The 10,722-nt window shown below is 32.7% G+C and overlaps 1 pseudogene; it reads left to right on the forward strand.

The window, feature by feature from the left end:
* The first annotated feature begins 1,669 nt into the window (after positions 1 to 1,669).
* LOC117285106 lies at positions 1,670 to 10,414 on the forward strand (annotated as a pseudogene).
* The last annotated feature ends 308 nt before the right edge of the window (positions 10,415 to 10,722 follow it).

The raw sequence follows: 10,722 nt of genomic DNA on the forward strand, positions 1-10,722 counted from the left end.
AACAATGGGCCAAAGCTGATCACCCCTACTCTTTATTTTATTAGACCTCATGCAGACATATTCATTTATATGAAATCTATAGCTCCTTTTATGCCTGATGGTAAAGTGTTTAATAAAGAGACTAAGATCAAAATGCCTAAAATAATTTTACTCTATTTGGACTTCACAAAATATATTATCCAATACCTATATTAGAAAAGTAAAGCACTGTCTATTGACACTAATGTTGTTTTAACTAACAGGCCCCCCCTTACCAATACTAATCTAATGGCATAGGGCTTCATGACATCTACCACTCTGAATAAAAATTATCAAATAGGGAGTGAAGGAAACCTTTATGTTCATAGTCCCTTCTTTTACTATCACTTCTGTGGTTTATAAGAATATGATATAACCTAACTGTTACTTTTGTGTTGGGTTTATTTTATACATGTTAGCTAATTCTGAAATATGGCAATACAAATACAAGTATATATATATGAATTTTTATTGTTATGGTTTTGATGCCCCTCGCTTATCTCATGTGTTCAAATATAGGGCTATTGGAAGGAAGTAGTATCATGGGGATTCTATATTAATCAGTGGGTTAAACCATTGATGAGTTCAGAGCTGAAGGTAATGTTAGAAGGTGGAAACTGGTTGTGGATGGATCGCTTGGGGGAATATGCTGGAAGAGTGCAGTCTTCTTCCCAGATCTTTCTTTCTCTCTTTGCTTCCTGGTTGCCATTGGTCAAGAAATTTTTCTCCTCCATGCTCTTGCTATGCCATTTCTTCCTTGAAGCAAGATGGTCATGGACTAAATCCTCTAAAACCAAGAGCCAAAATAATCTTCTGCTCCTTTAAGGTGCCATTGCATATTTTTTTTCTAGTCCCAGTTAAATGAAATTGTTGTGTATATAAAATGAAGTAATACCTACTTTTTAAAAAAAGTTTCCCTTAATTTTCATTCATTTTTGTTCTTTTCTTCCTTTTTGTGGTTTTATGAAAAATATTTAATTATATTAAGTATATTTTCCTTCACTCCTTCCCTCTGAGCATGAACTACATTTCAGATGTGTGAGTTGTAGAAAATAAATTATATAGATATGATGTCAAAATGTAAGTTAGGCACACAAATAAATTACAGTGGTTGGGAGATCAAATTTATGTTGAAAGAAGTTAAAAGATTTTCCATCAGCTAATAGCTTACACTTCTCAATGAAGACACTGCTTTAGAAATATGAATTTCTCAATATTGTATAAGAAAATAAAAATGGGATTATGAAATGATATATTCTAATATTTTTAATAAGCTCACTCACTGCTCATGAACAAATAGTAAATTTCTAGAGTTGATTAATTTATTTCAAAAGTAAATATAAAAGAATTAAGAGCACAAGATGTTAGGAAAAATATTTAATATAAAGTACTCTGTTCAAATGTAAGGCTACATCAATTGAGGGAGTTCCTGAGAGTCCACAAAATACTTTAATATGCAAATGAATATACCCACTTTATGACAAAACTAAATTTTAAAACTTTGCCTAATTTAATTTTAAAATAAATATGACATATTAAATAATATTACTGAAGATCTCTGCAGTAAGTTCATCTTCTGCCCAGTGAATAACACAAGGTTGAAGAAAGACTCAAATATACAATTAAGAAAGTAGAGGAATAGGGAGCCACGATGGCCAGTACTGAGCTACCAGCAAAGGCCTGGTCAGTAAGCCACTAATTTTTATTGGTAATTAAACTGGGGTAAAAGGGAACTATGTTGAGGATGTGCAGTTTGCAGTTGCTATGGATACTAATGCACGTAAGGCTTGTAAAGGGGGGAAAAAAAAACAAAGCATTCTCAAATGAGGAACAAAATAGACAAAATATAAAGTTCTATTAGAACCTTGTCCTAGTTAAGAAGGTTTTAGTCATGGGAATGGAATTTGGGTGCAAGTTACTCTGACTAGGCATATAGACTTTGACTAAACTCATTTCTATAAACAAGCCAATTGTGGGGTTAACTCTTTATAGTCTGCACTACTTACAGCCTGCTTTGGGCATAATCAATAAGGCAGTCACATAAATACAATATGAGATATTATATATATATATATATATATATATATATCAACATAATTTTCTTAATTATATCATACATTTCCAAATTTCAATGCTACTACAAGAGCAAGGAATGTGATTTGACTTACATTGCATTCTAAGTAACAGAAAATATATTTAATTTTTATCTCCAGAAAACACCATGTCATTTTTTTATGCTCCATCTGCTCAGTGAATTTCTGCCATATAATTGCCTAGATTATGTGTATCATCTCCATGATGGCAGATAAAAGCCTGCATCTTGTACCACCTAACAATATAATACAAGCAGCAACACTGTGTGCCCAGTCTTTTTGGATTTAGGGGAAATACACACACATTCACTGTATTAGTTACTTTTGTCTTGTTGTTGAGACAAAATACTCAACAGACAAAGTTAGAGGGGAAAGAGTTTATTTGTTATACAGTTTATAGACATTCATAATTGGCTGGTTCCAATGCATGGATGGCAAACAGGCTTCACAGAGGAGAAACAACATGGCCTGACCAAGATAGCCAAGGTAATAAGGGATCTTTATGCATCTTTCTGCCTGCACTATTCCATCCAGATTACTGGAATGGGGGTGGCGCTAAACTACTCACTCAACATGCAGTGTTCAGTAATCACATGCCCTTAATTCCGGCATTATACATTTCAGATTCTTGAATCTCTGACCAAATGAAGCTTTGGGGGATATCCAGACCCCAACCACAACACACTCTCAAGTGTGATACATTGAATTACTTGTCAACTAGTTGTTATGTTGGTATGGTAAGAAAATATTTTCTCCAGTTTAAGTCTACAGTGGAAACTGCTCTTTCTTCTTGGCCTGTCTTCTGACAATAATTTAAGTGTGGCAAATCAAGTTTCTGATGATATGCAGTTGTATGAAGAGAAGACACACACACACTAAATGTAGAAGAGTTCTTTTCCCCACATCCTCAACAACATAGGTTGTTACTGGATTTTTTGGGTGATAGCCACTTTTTTCTAGGGAAAGGAAATATTTCAATGTAGTTTTAATTTGCCTTTCTATAGTAGCCAGTAGTTCTTTGGAAAGAAAGTTTTGTACTATTATTTGGTTTCTTCTTTTTAAGAGAGAATCTTTTGTGTCTCTACTTTGAAGATGATACACAGTGTTAGCTATTGTTTTTCACTTATTTTATTATAGAATTTTATTTCTTTATATATATCATAATCTTCTGTATTGGAAATAGTACATAAGATGGTATATCACACTGTACAGGTATCAACTTTTTCTTTGTACCAGGGATCGAACTTGGGTCCTTGTGATTCTGAGGGAGGCACTGGAATCACTGAGCTAAATGTCCATCAATTGGAAACTGGATAAAGAAGATGTGGTTTTTCTATAAAATGGAATACTACTCAGCTATAAAGAATGAGAAATTAGATTCATTCATAGGAAAATGGATACATTTTGAGGACACACTCCTAAGTGAAATAAATAAGCCATATATGTGTAAATACCAAATAGTTTCTCTGGTGTGAAAACTATAATAATATATAAGATCCTAATGAGGGTAATTGATGTAAAATAGGAAGAAAAGGGCTAAATGTGTAGGTAAAGTGGGAAGGGTAGAGGAAAGGCAGTAAGAGAAAAGAAAAAATATGAGAAAATGAAAAAATGGAAATAAAGTGTTTGTAATTGGGGAAGGGAGGAGGGGGTGAAGGGAGGGCAGGGACAAGGGGAAAAAATGAGAACCAAGACCTGTCATGTAAAGGTAAAAGATAACAATAATGAATGTAACTGTACTGTATACCTAAAAATGTACCAATAAACTCAATAAAAGGAAATAGTACATAGACATGGAAAGTTGCTTTTTCACTATTTTTTTATTAAAACTAGCACTTTTAGAAATGGAAGGATTTTAATCTTTTTTTTTAGGAAAAGAGTATTTTGGAAAATATCTTGATGATGGTACTCTCTCTTTCTTAAATTTTTTTCTTTTCTCTTCATGTTGAATAGATATAAAGTGTTTCACATTTCAGTAGTGCTGAGGAAATGCTATTTATAAAGTTGTGTAGCTTAAAATATTTTAAAATTGTATTGGACTCAATTAATTATCTAAGGACAGACTAGTGATTTATTTCTGTCATCTAGACTAGGCACGTTATGAATACTAAATTTCTCATGGGTGAAATAAGATATTAATTGCTTTACTCTACACCTGTTGATAAATGTAATGATACCCTAGGTATTAAAAGACTTTTAGAAAATTATTATGTGGTATACAATTTGTATTTATAATTTTCCCTCAGATTCTTAATACATATATTAGATTTACTATTTATTTCCATCATGAATATTGCTAAATTCTTGTTCTCTTTATGAATATAATGAAAGAACTTAACATTTGTTTACTGTAGAAAACCCAATTATCAATAAATTCTTTATATATTATATTAATAAAGAAAATTTTATTAAAAAACACTGACATCTAGTATGCCATTCTTGTTTTCTCTGTATCGAAGTTTCATAGTAGTTTCTTGACTTTTAATGTTACATATAAGAACTATGTAGGAATGTGTTTTAATTCTTGTCTGTGTCTTTTGTTCATTTAAAAAATGTCCATGAGTTTATAAAAATATATTCTTGCACAACTCCTACAAATAGTACAAATTTGTCCATCAATCTCTTCCAATACCATTACTGTTTGAATATTTACAAGGCATCTCAAAATATTCAAATTAAGTTCTCACTTCTCCCTTTAATCTCTTCTCACACCTACGATTCTCAGGTCAGTAATTCACATAAATCTAGGGGCTATTGTTGATTATTCTCTTTCCTCTACAATCAATGTAGAAACATCAGCAACTCATACTATTATGGCCTTAAAAAATTTAAACTGATACAATTAACTAGGTCCATTATGAATATTATACTACAATCCTATTTTTATATGTCATCCAAATTCTCCTTGCTCACTATCTTTATTTTCTATGTCTTGTCCACATATCTCCAGTGCAATGAAACAATACTATTCCTTGATCAGAACTGTGAAAGTTTGCTAAAAATAAAAATAAAGTATTTCTACAGCCTACAAAACCTTATTTAGTTGCCTTCTATTGATTTTGTTTTGTTTTGTTTTCTATTTCTTTTCTAGTGAAACTTTCCCTCACACACATTCTTTTGCAATTCCTGCTGAATTAAGAATATGTCAGACTCATTTTTGCCCCAGAGCCTTTGCCTTTGTTCTTATTGTGCTCACTTGTGTAACTGTTACTGCAAAATATATCATGATTCATTTCCTTATTTTAACTAAGCCTCTTCAGAGTGACTTCCTGGTTCATACTAGATAACTTGACACCCTGCCTACACACCCCTTAGTGTTCTCTTTTTTCCATGCATATTATGAAAATAAAGCATACAAATTCATATGTTAAGTTAAAATCTATGTCAAATTTTCTTTTTTTTTCTCAATGAGTTTAATGGTACATTTTAGCTATACCGTACAGTTACATTCATTATTGGGATCTTGTGCCTTTACACGACAGGTCTTAGTTGTCATTTTTTCCCCTTGTCCCTGCCCTCCCTTTACCACTCCTCCACTCCACATTTACAGACACTTTATTTCCATGTTTTTTCATTTTCTTCTATTTGTTTCTTTCCATTATTACCTTTCTCCTACCCTTCCCACTTTCCCTACATCTTTAACTCTTTTTCTTCCTATTTCACATTAGGATCTTATGTACTATTATAGTTTTTTTTACACCAGAGAAACTATTTGGTATTTACACATCTAACATTATTTATTTTACTTAGGAGTATATCTTCAATAGGTATCCATTTTCAAATGAATGAATCTAATTTCTCATTCTTTATGGCTAAGAAGTATCACATTTTATAGAAAAACCACATCTTTTTATCCAGTTTCCAACTGATGGGCAAATGGGCTGTTTCTAAGTTTTAGATATAACAAACAGTGCTGCTATAAACATAGGTGTGCATATATCACTGTGATATGATTCTTTTAATGCTTTTGGAAAGATACCCAGCAGGGGGATGGCTGGGTCAAATGGAGCCTCTAGTCCTAGCTCTTTGAGGTATCTCCATATTGATTTCCATAGTGGCTGTAATAGTCTGCACTCCCACCAACAACGGAGAAGGGTTCCTTTCTCCCCACAACCCTGCCAACATTTGTTATTGTTTGCTTTCTTGATAGCAGCCACTCTGGGATGAGGGGGAATCTCAGTGTTGTTTTCATCTGTATCTCTCAAATGACCAGTGATGTGGAACATTTTTTTCCTATATTTACTTGCTGCTTTTACTTTTTTGTCTGAGAAATGTCTGTTCATTTCAGATGCCCATTTTTTAATCGGGTGCTTATTTGGGGGGTGCTGATAGTTTTGAATTCTTTATTTATTCCAGATAATAGCCCTTTGTTTGAGGAGCAGTTGGTAAAATTTTTTTTCCCACACTGTAGGTTGTCTCTTAGTTCTGTTGATGGCTTCTTTGGCAGTGCAGAAGCTTTTTAGGGAAACAATTCTCATCACAATAGCATCCAAAAAAATGAAGTATCTAGAAATCCATCTAATGAAAGAAGCAAAATACCTCTACACTGAAACAACAGCACTCTGAAAAAGGAGACTGAACAGAATATAAGAAAATGAAAAGATATCACCTGCTCCTGGGTAGGAAGACTCAACATAGTGAAAATGGCCATACTACCAAAACTGCTATACAGAATCAATGCAATGCCAATTGAAATTCCAACTATATTTCACAGAAGTAGAATAAATAATCCAAAAATTCATTTGGAACCAGAAGAGACCTAGAATAGCAAAAAAACATCTTAGGCAACAGAGACACAGCAGTGGGTATAACAATTCCCAATTTGAAACTATGCTAGAAAGCCACCATGACAAGAACAGTGTGGTACTGCCAAAGAAACAGACCTGAGGATCAGTGGAACACATTGGAAGATACAAAAACAACTCCTGATGCAATCAGCTGCATCATGTTTGACAAAGATGTTGACCATCCCCACTGGAGGAAAGATAGCCTCTTTAATAAATGGTGTTAGAAAAACTGGATCTCAACCTGCCAAATATTAAAACTAGATCCTTACCTTTCACCATGCACTAAACTAAAATCCAAGTAGATTAAAGATCTAAATATTAAAAAAGAAACACTAAACTTGTTGGAAGATAAGTTAGGCAGAACTCTTGAAGAGGTTGATATAGGAAAAGACTTTATGAACAAATCCTCAGTAGCATGGGAATAAGCACAAAGAATCAACAACTGGGATCTCATCTTAACTATGCCAAATTTTCACACAAGAAGATAAAATAGAAATGTACACACACAGCCCAAGATAAATGACAATGTCCCTAGTGTTGGATAATATATTATCAAAGTACTACCTACATACATACATAGTACTTGAGTAGTAAATGGTTTTTGCAGTGTTTAGAGGAACAAATACACAGAGATGAGTTGATAACAAGCAAATTATAAAGTTTCTCTTGCTATTTTATCTGGTACTCTAAATTCATTGTGGTAGCAAATACTTAACATGAGTTCTCTTAAAACATTTAAAATATTCAATACATTACTATTGACCATAGGCTCATATTGTGAAGATCTTTAACTTTGTTGATCTCATTTGACTAAAAGTTTATACATCTTGATTGGTAAAATACCATATTCTCTCCTTTCCACTCCCTGTTAACTACCATTTGATTCTATGAATTTGAGTATTTTAGATACTTCATATTGACAGAAACATGTAGTATTTGTCTATCTGTGACATGATTATTTCACTTAGAACATCTTCAAGTTTCAGTCATGATGTTATACTGCAGAATTTCATTTTTAGTACAGAGCATCATTTCATATTCATTCCACTTTTTCACTCATCTGGAGATCAACATTTTTGCTGCCTTTTCTGAATTGCACTGTAATGAACATGGATACACAAATAGCTCTATCATATAGTAATTGTTTCTCTTGGAGATAAATCTAGAAAAGTGATAGCTAAATAATATGTCAATCATATTTTGTAATGCTTCAGAAACTACAGTGTTTTCCACTATTTTGTTTTTATAGCAATAATCTGAAAGGGTTTCTATTCTTCCACATCTACTTTTGTTAATAGGCATTTTAACAAGTATGAGGTACTATCTCATTGTAGTTTCAATTCTATTTCCAAAATGATAAGTGGCATTGGACATTTTTTCATATATCTGTTTGCCATTTGGATTTCTTCAGAGACATATCTATTGAATACCTGAATACATTTCTTAATTTGGTTATTAGATTTTATTTTTAATACTGAGCAGTATAATTCCCTTATTTTGGAGATTAACCCTGTATTAAGTACATGATTTGCAAATATTATTGATTTCCTGCTCCATAATTTGGCTTTTTAGTTTATTGATAGCTTCCTTAGCAGTGCAGAAGCTTTTCATTTAGATAATGTCCCACAAACTTAGTTTCACTTTTTTAAACATATATTACCTATATTTTACTTATATTACGTGTATATATATATATATATTTTATCTATGTACCTATATTTTTACCTATATTTTTCCTATATGAAAATCATTGCCAACACCAGTATCATCGAAATTTTCCTCACTGGGTTAGTTTAATAAAACAGTTTTGGGTCTCTCATTGAGCCATTTTTCCATCTTCATTGATTTTAGGGTCTTTTACCATATTTTCTTGTAAAAATTATTGAAAAAGACTTTATATATATGAACAACATCTTCTAAAAGTATACAATTTAATAAATTTTAATGTTTGATACTGATCAACTCAACATCACTATTAAAATTTGAAATAACTTATCACCTTTAAACAGCCCTCACATCTCTTGCAGTCCATCTGTTCTATTCCCTGTAACTTCAGGCAAAGTATAGATCAGTCTTAATTTAATGGAAAAAATAAATTGTTCATACATACAATACTGTGCTTATCTCCTTTAAATTCCAAATAACGACTTTGATACTTTTGTGTATTCTTGTGTGTATGAAAAGTTCTTTTCTATCACTTGCTAAATAGTATTCTTCTATAAGTTTACATCACATATTCATAATTCCTTCATTGGAATTGATGGGCATTGAGTTCATTTTCTGTTTTTCTCCTTTATGAATAGAATTCATGTGAAACTTTTTAAATTGAATTTATTGGTGTGAATGTTTTAATACAAATAGCTCTGTGTTACTATCCTTGTACTTTTTTTAAGCATCAAAACTGTTCAAGTGGCACAACTGATAAAAGTTTTACATTATTGTAGCATTTAAATTCCCATTAGTCCAAAACGGAGTTTCATTTGCACCACAAACTTACCCGTCCAGAATGTCAATATTTTTCATCTTAGCCTTTCTATTCAATGTTAAATTATAGCTTATAACTAATTTAATTTGCATTTCCTTTATATATAATTATGTTGACAATTTCCTTTTTGTTTATTGGATTTCCATTATTCTTCATTCAACTTTGTAACAATATCTGAAAAGAGTTTGCTATTTGTGTTTTCATTATTACATTCTTAAATACTTAATATTCTATGTAATGTGGACATGATCAGTTATTTGTATCACTTGTGTTTATTTGTATCATTCAAAGTAAGAATTTTTAAATTTTATAAAGCATTGATTTTATTATAATCACAACAATTCCTACTTATGGTTCACAAATATTTTCTTTCTTCTGTAAGTTTTTTATTTTTAGATATAATATTTTGTATATAACTCATTTCCATTTATTTTGCATAATGTGAAATACATACATATTTATAGTATTCGTTTTTCTTCATTAGTGTTATTGAGTTTTATAGTTTATTTTGTTTAAATGATTTTTCCTTCCTCATTATATTGCTTTGACACCTTTTTTTTTTTAACAATACTTTCATTCTAAATAAGCATCTTTAGGTGGCAAGAGCAGAGACCAGAGGGGCTGGGCTTGGCTGCCTCCTGAACCCTCGCTTTGCTCTTTACAAAGAGAGGTGCCTCTCTCCCAGGTACGATGAATGAGTGCTCTGAGCCAGGAAAAGGAGAAGGAACTGCAGTGAAGAAGTTAATCCTCCCAATCCCCCTAGAGCAAAAGAATTAGGAGAAACCCTGTCTTTCAGGATTCCTGGGACACAGGTTCTTTGAGCAGTAACAGTGGCGGGAGCAGCAGTAGCAGCACCAGCATCTGTAGCCCAGACCTGGCCAGTGGTCAATAGAGCGGCTTAAACCAGGTCATGCCCAGATCCAGTCCCAACACCGCTCAGCCAGTGACGCAGCAGTCTGCTGCACTAAGGTCCTTACTTCCACATCAACCAGATCCTGAAGCAGGGGCACTTTCACAACCTACAGTACTGAGTATTTTGTCTTCTGTGAAGGGACAGTGCTGTGCAGATTTGATACTTCTGCTTACGATTTGTTTTGAAAAATTGGGGACACACACACACACACACACACACACGCCTGTTGGCTTTTCAGTCTATTTGAAATAACAAGTTAACAGGTAATTGTTTACTTGTGGTTCTGCTGCACTATTGCAATTTCAAAATGGTTGTGAAATTTTTATAGGATTCTATAGAGGGAGGGTATCAGAACCATGTCGAGGTAGTGGTGTGAGAAAATTTCATCTGTGTGGCGCATCCACAGTGTGCTTAATTCAGACTGAT

This window comes from Fukomys damarensis, unplaced genomic scaffold, assembly GCF_012274545.1.
Source record: "Fukomys damarensis isolate Sample0158 unplaced genomic scaffold, DMR_v1.0_HiC HiC_scaffold_6, whole genome shotgun sequence".
Lineage (NCBI taxonomy): Eukaryota > Metazoa > Chordata > Mammalia > Rodentia > Bathyergidae > Fukomys > Fukomys damarensis.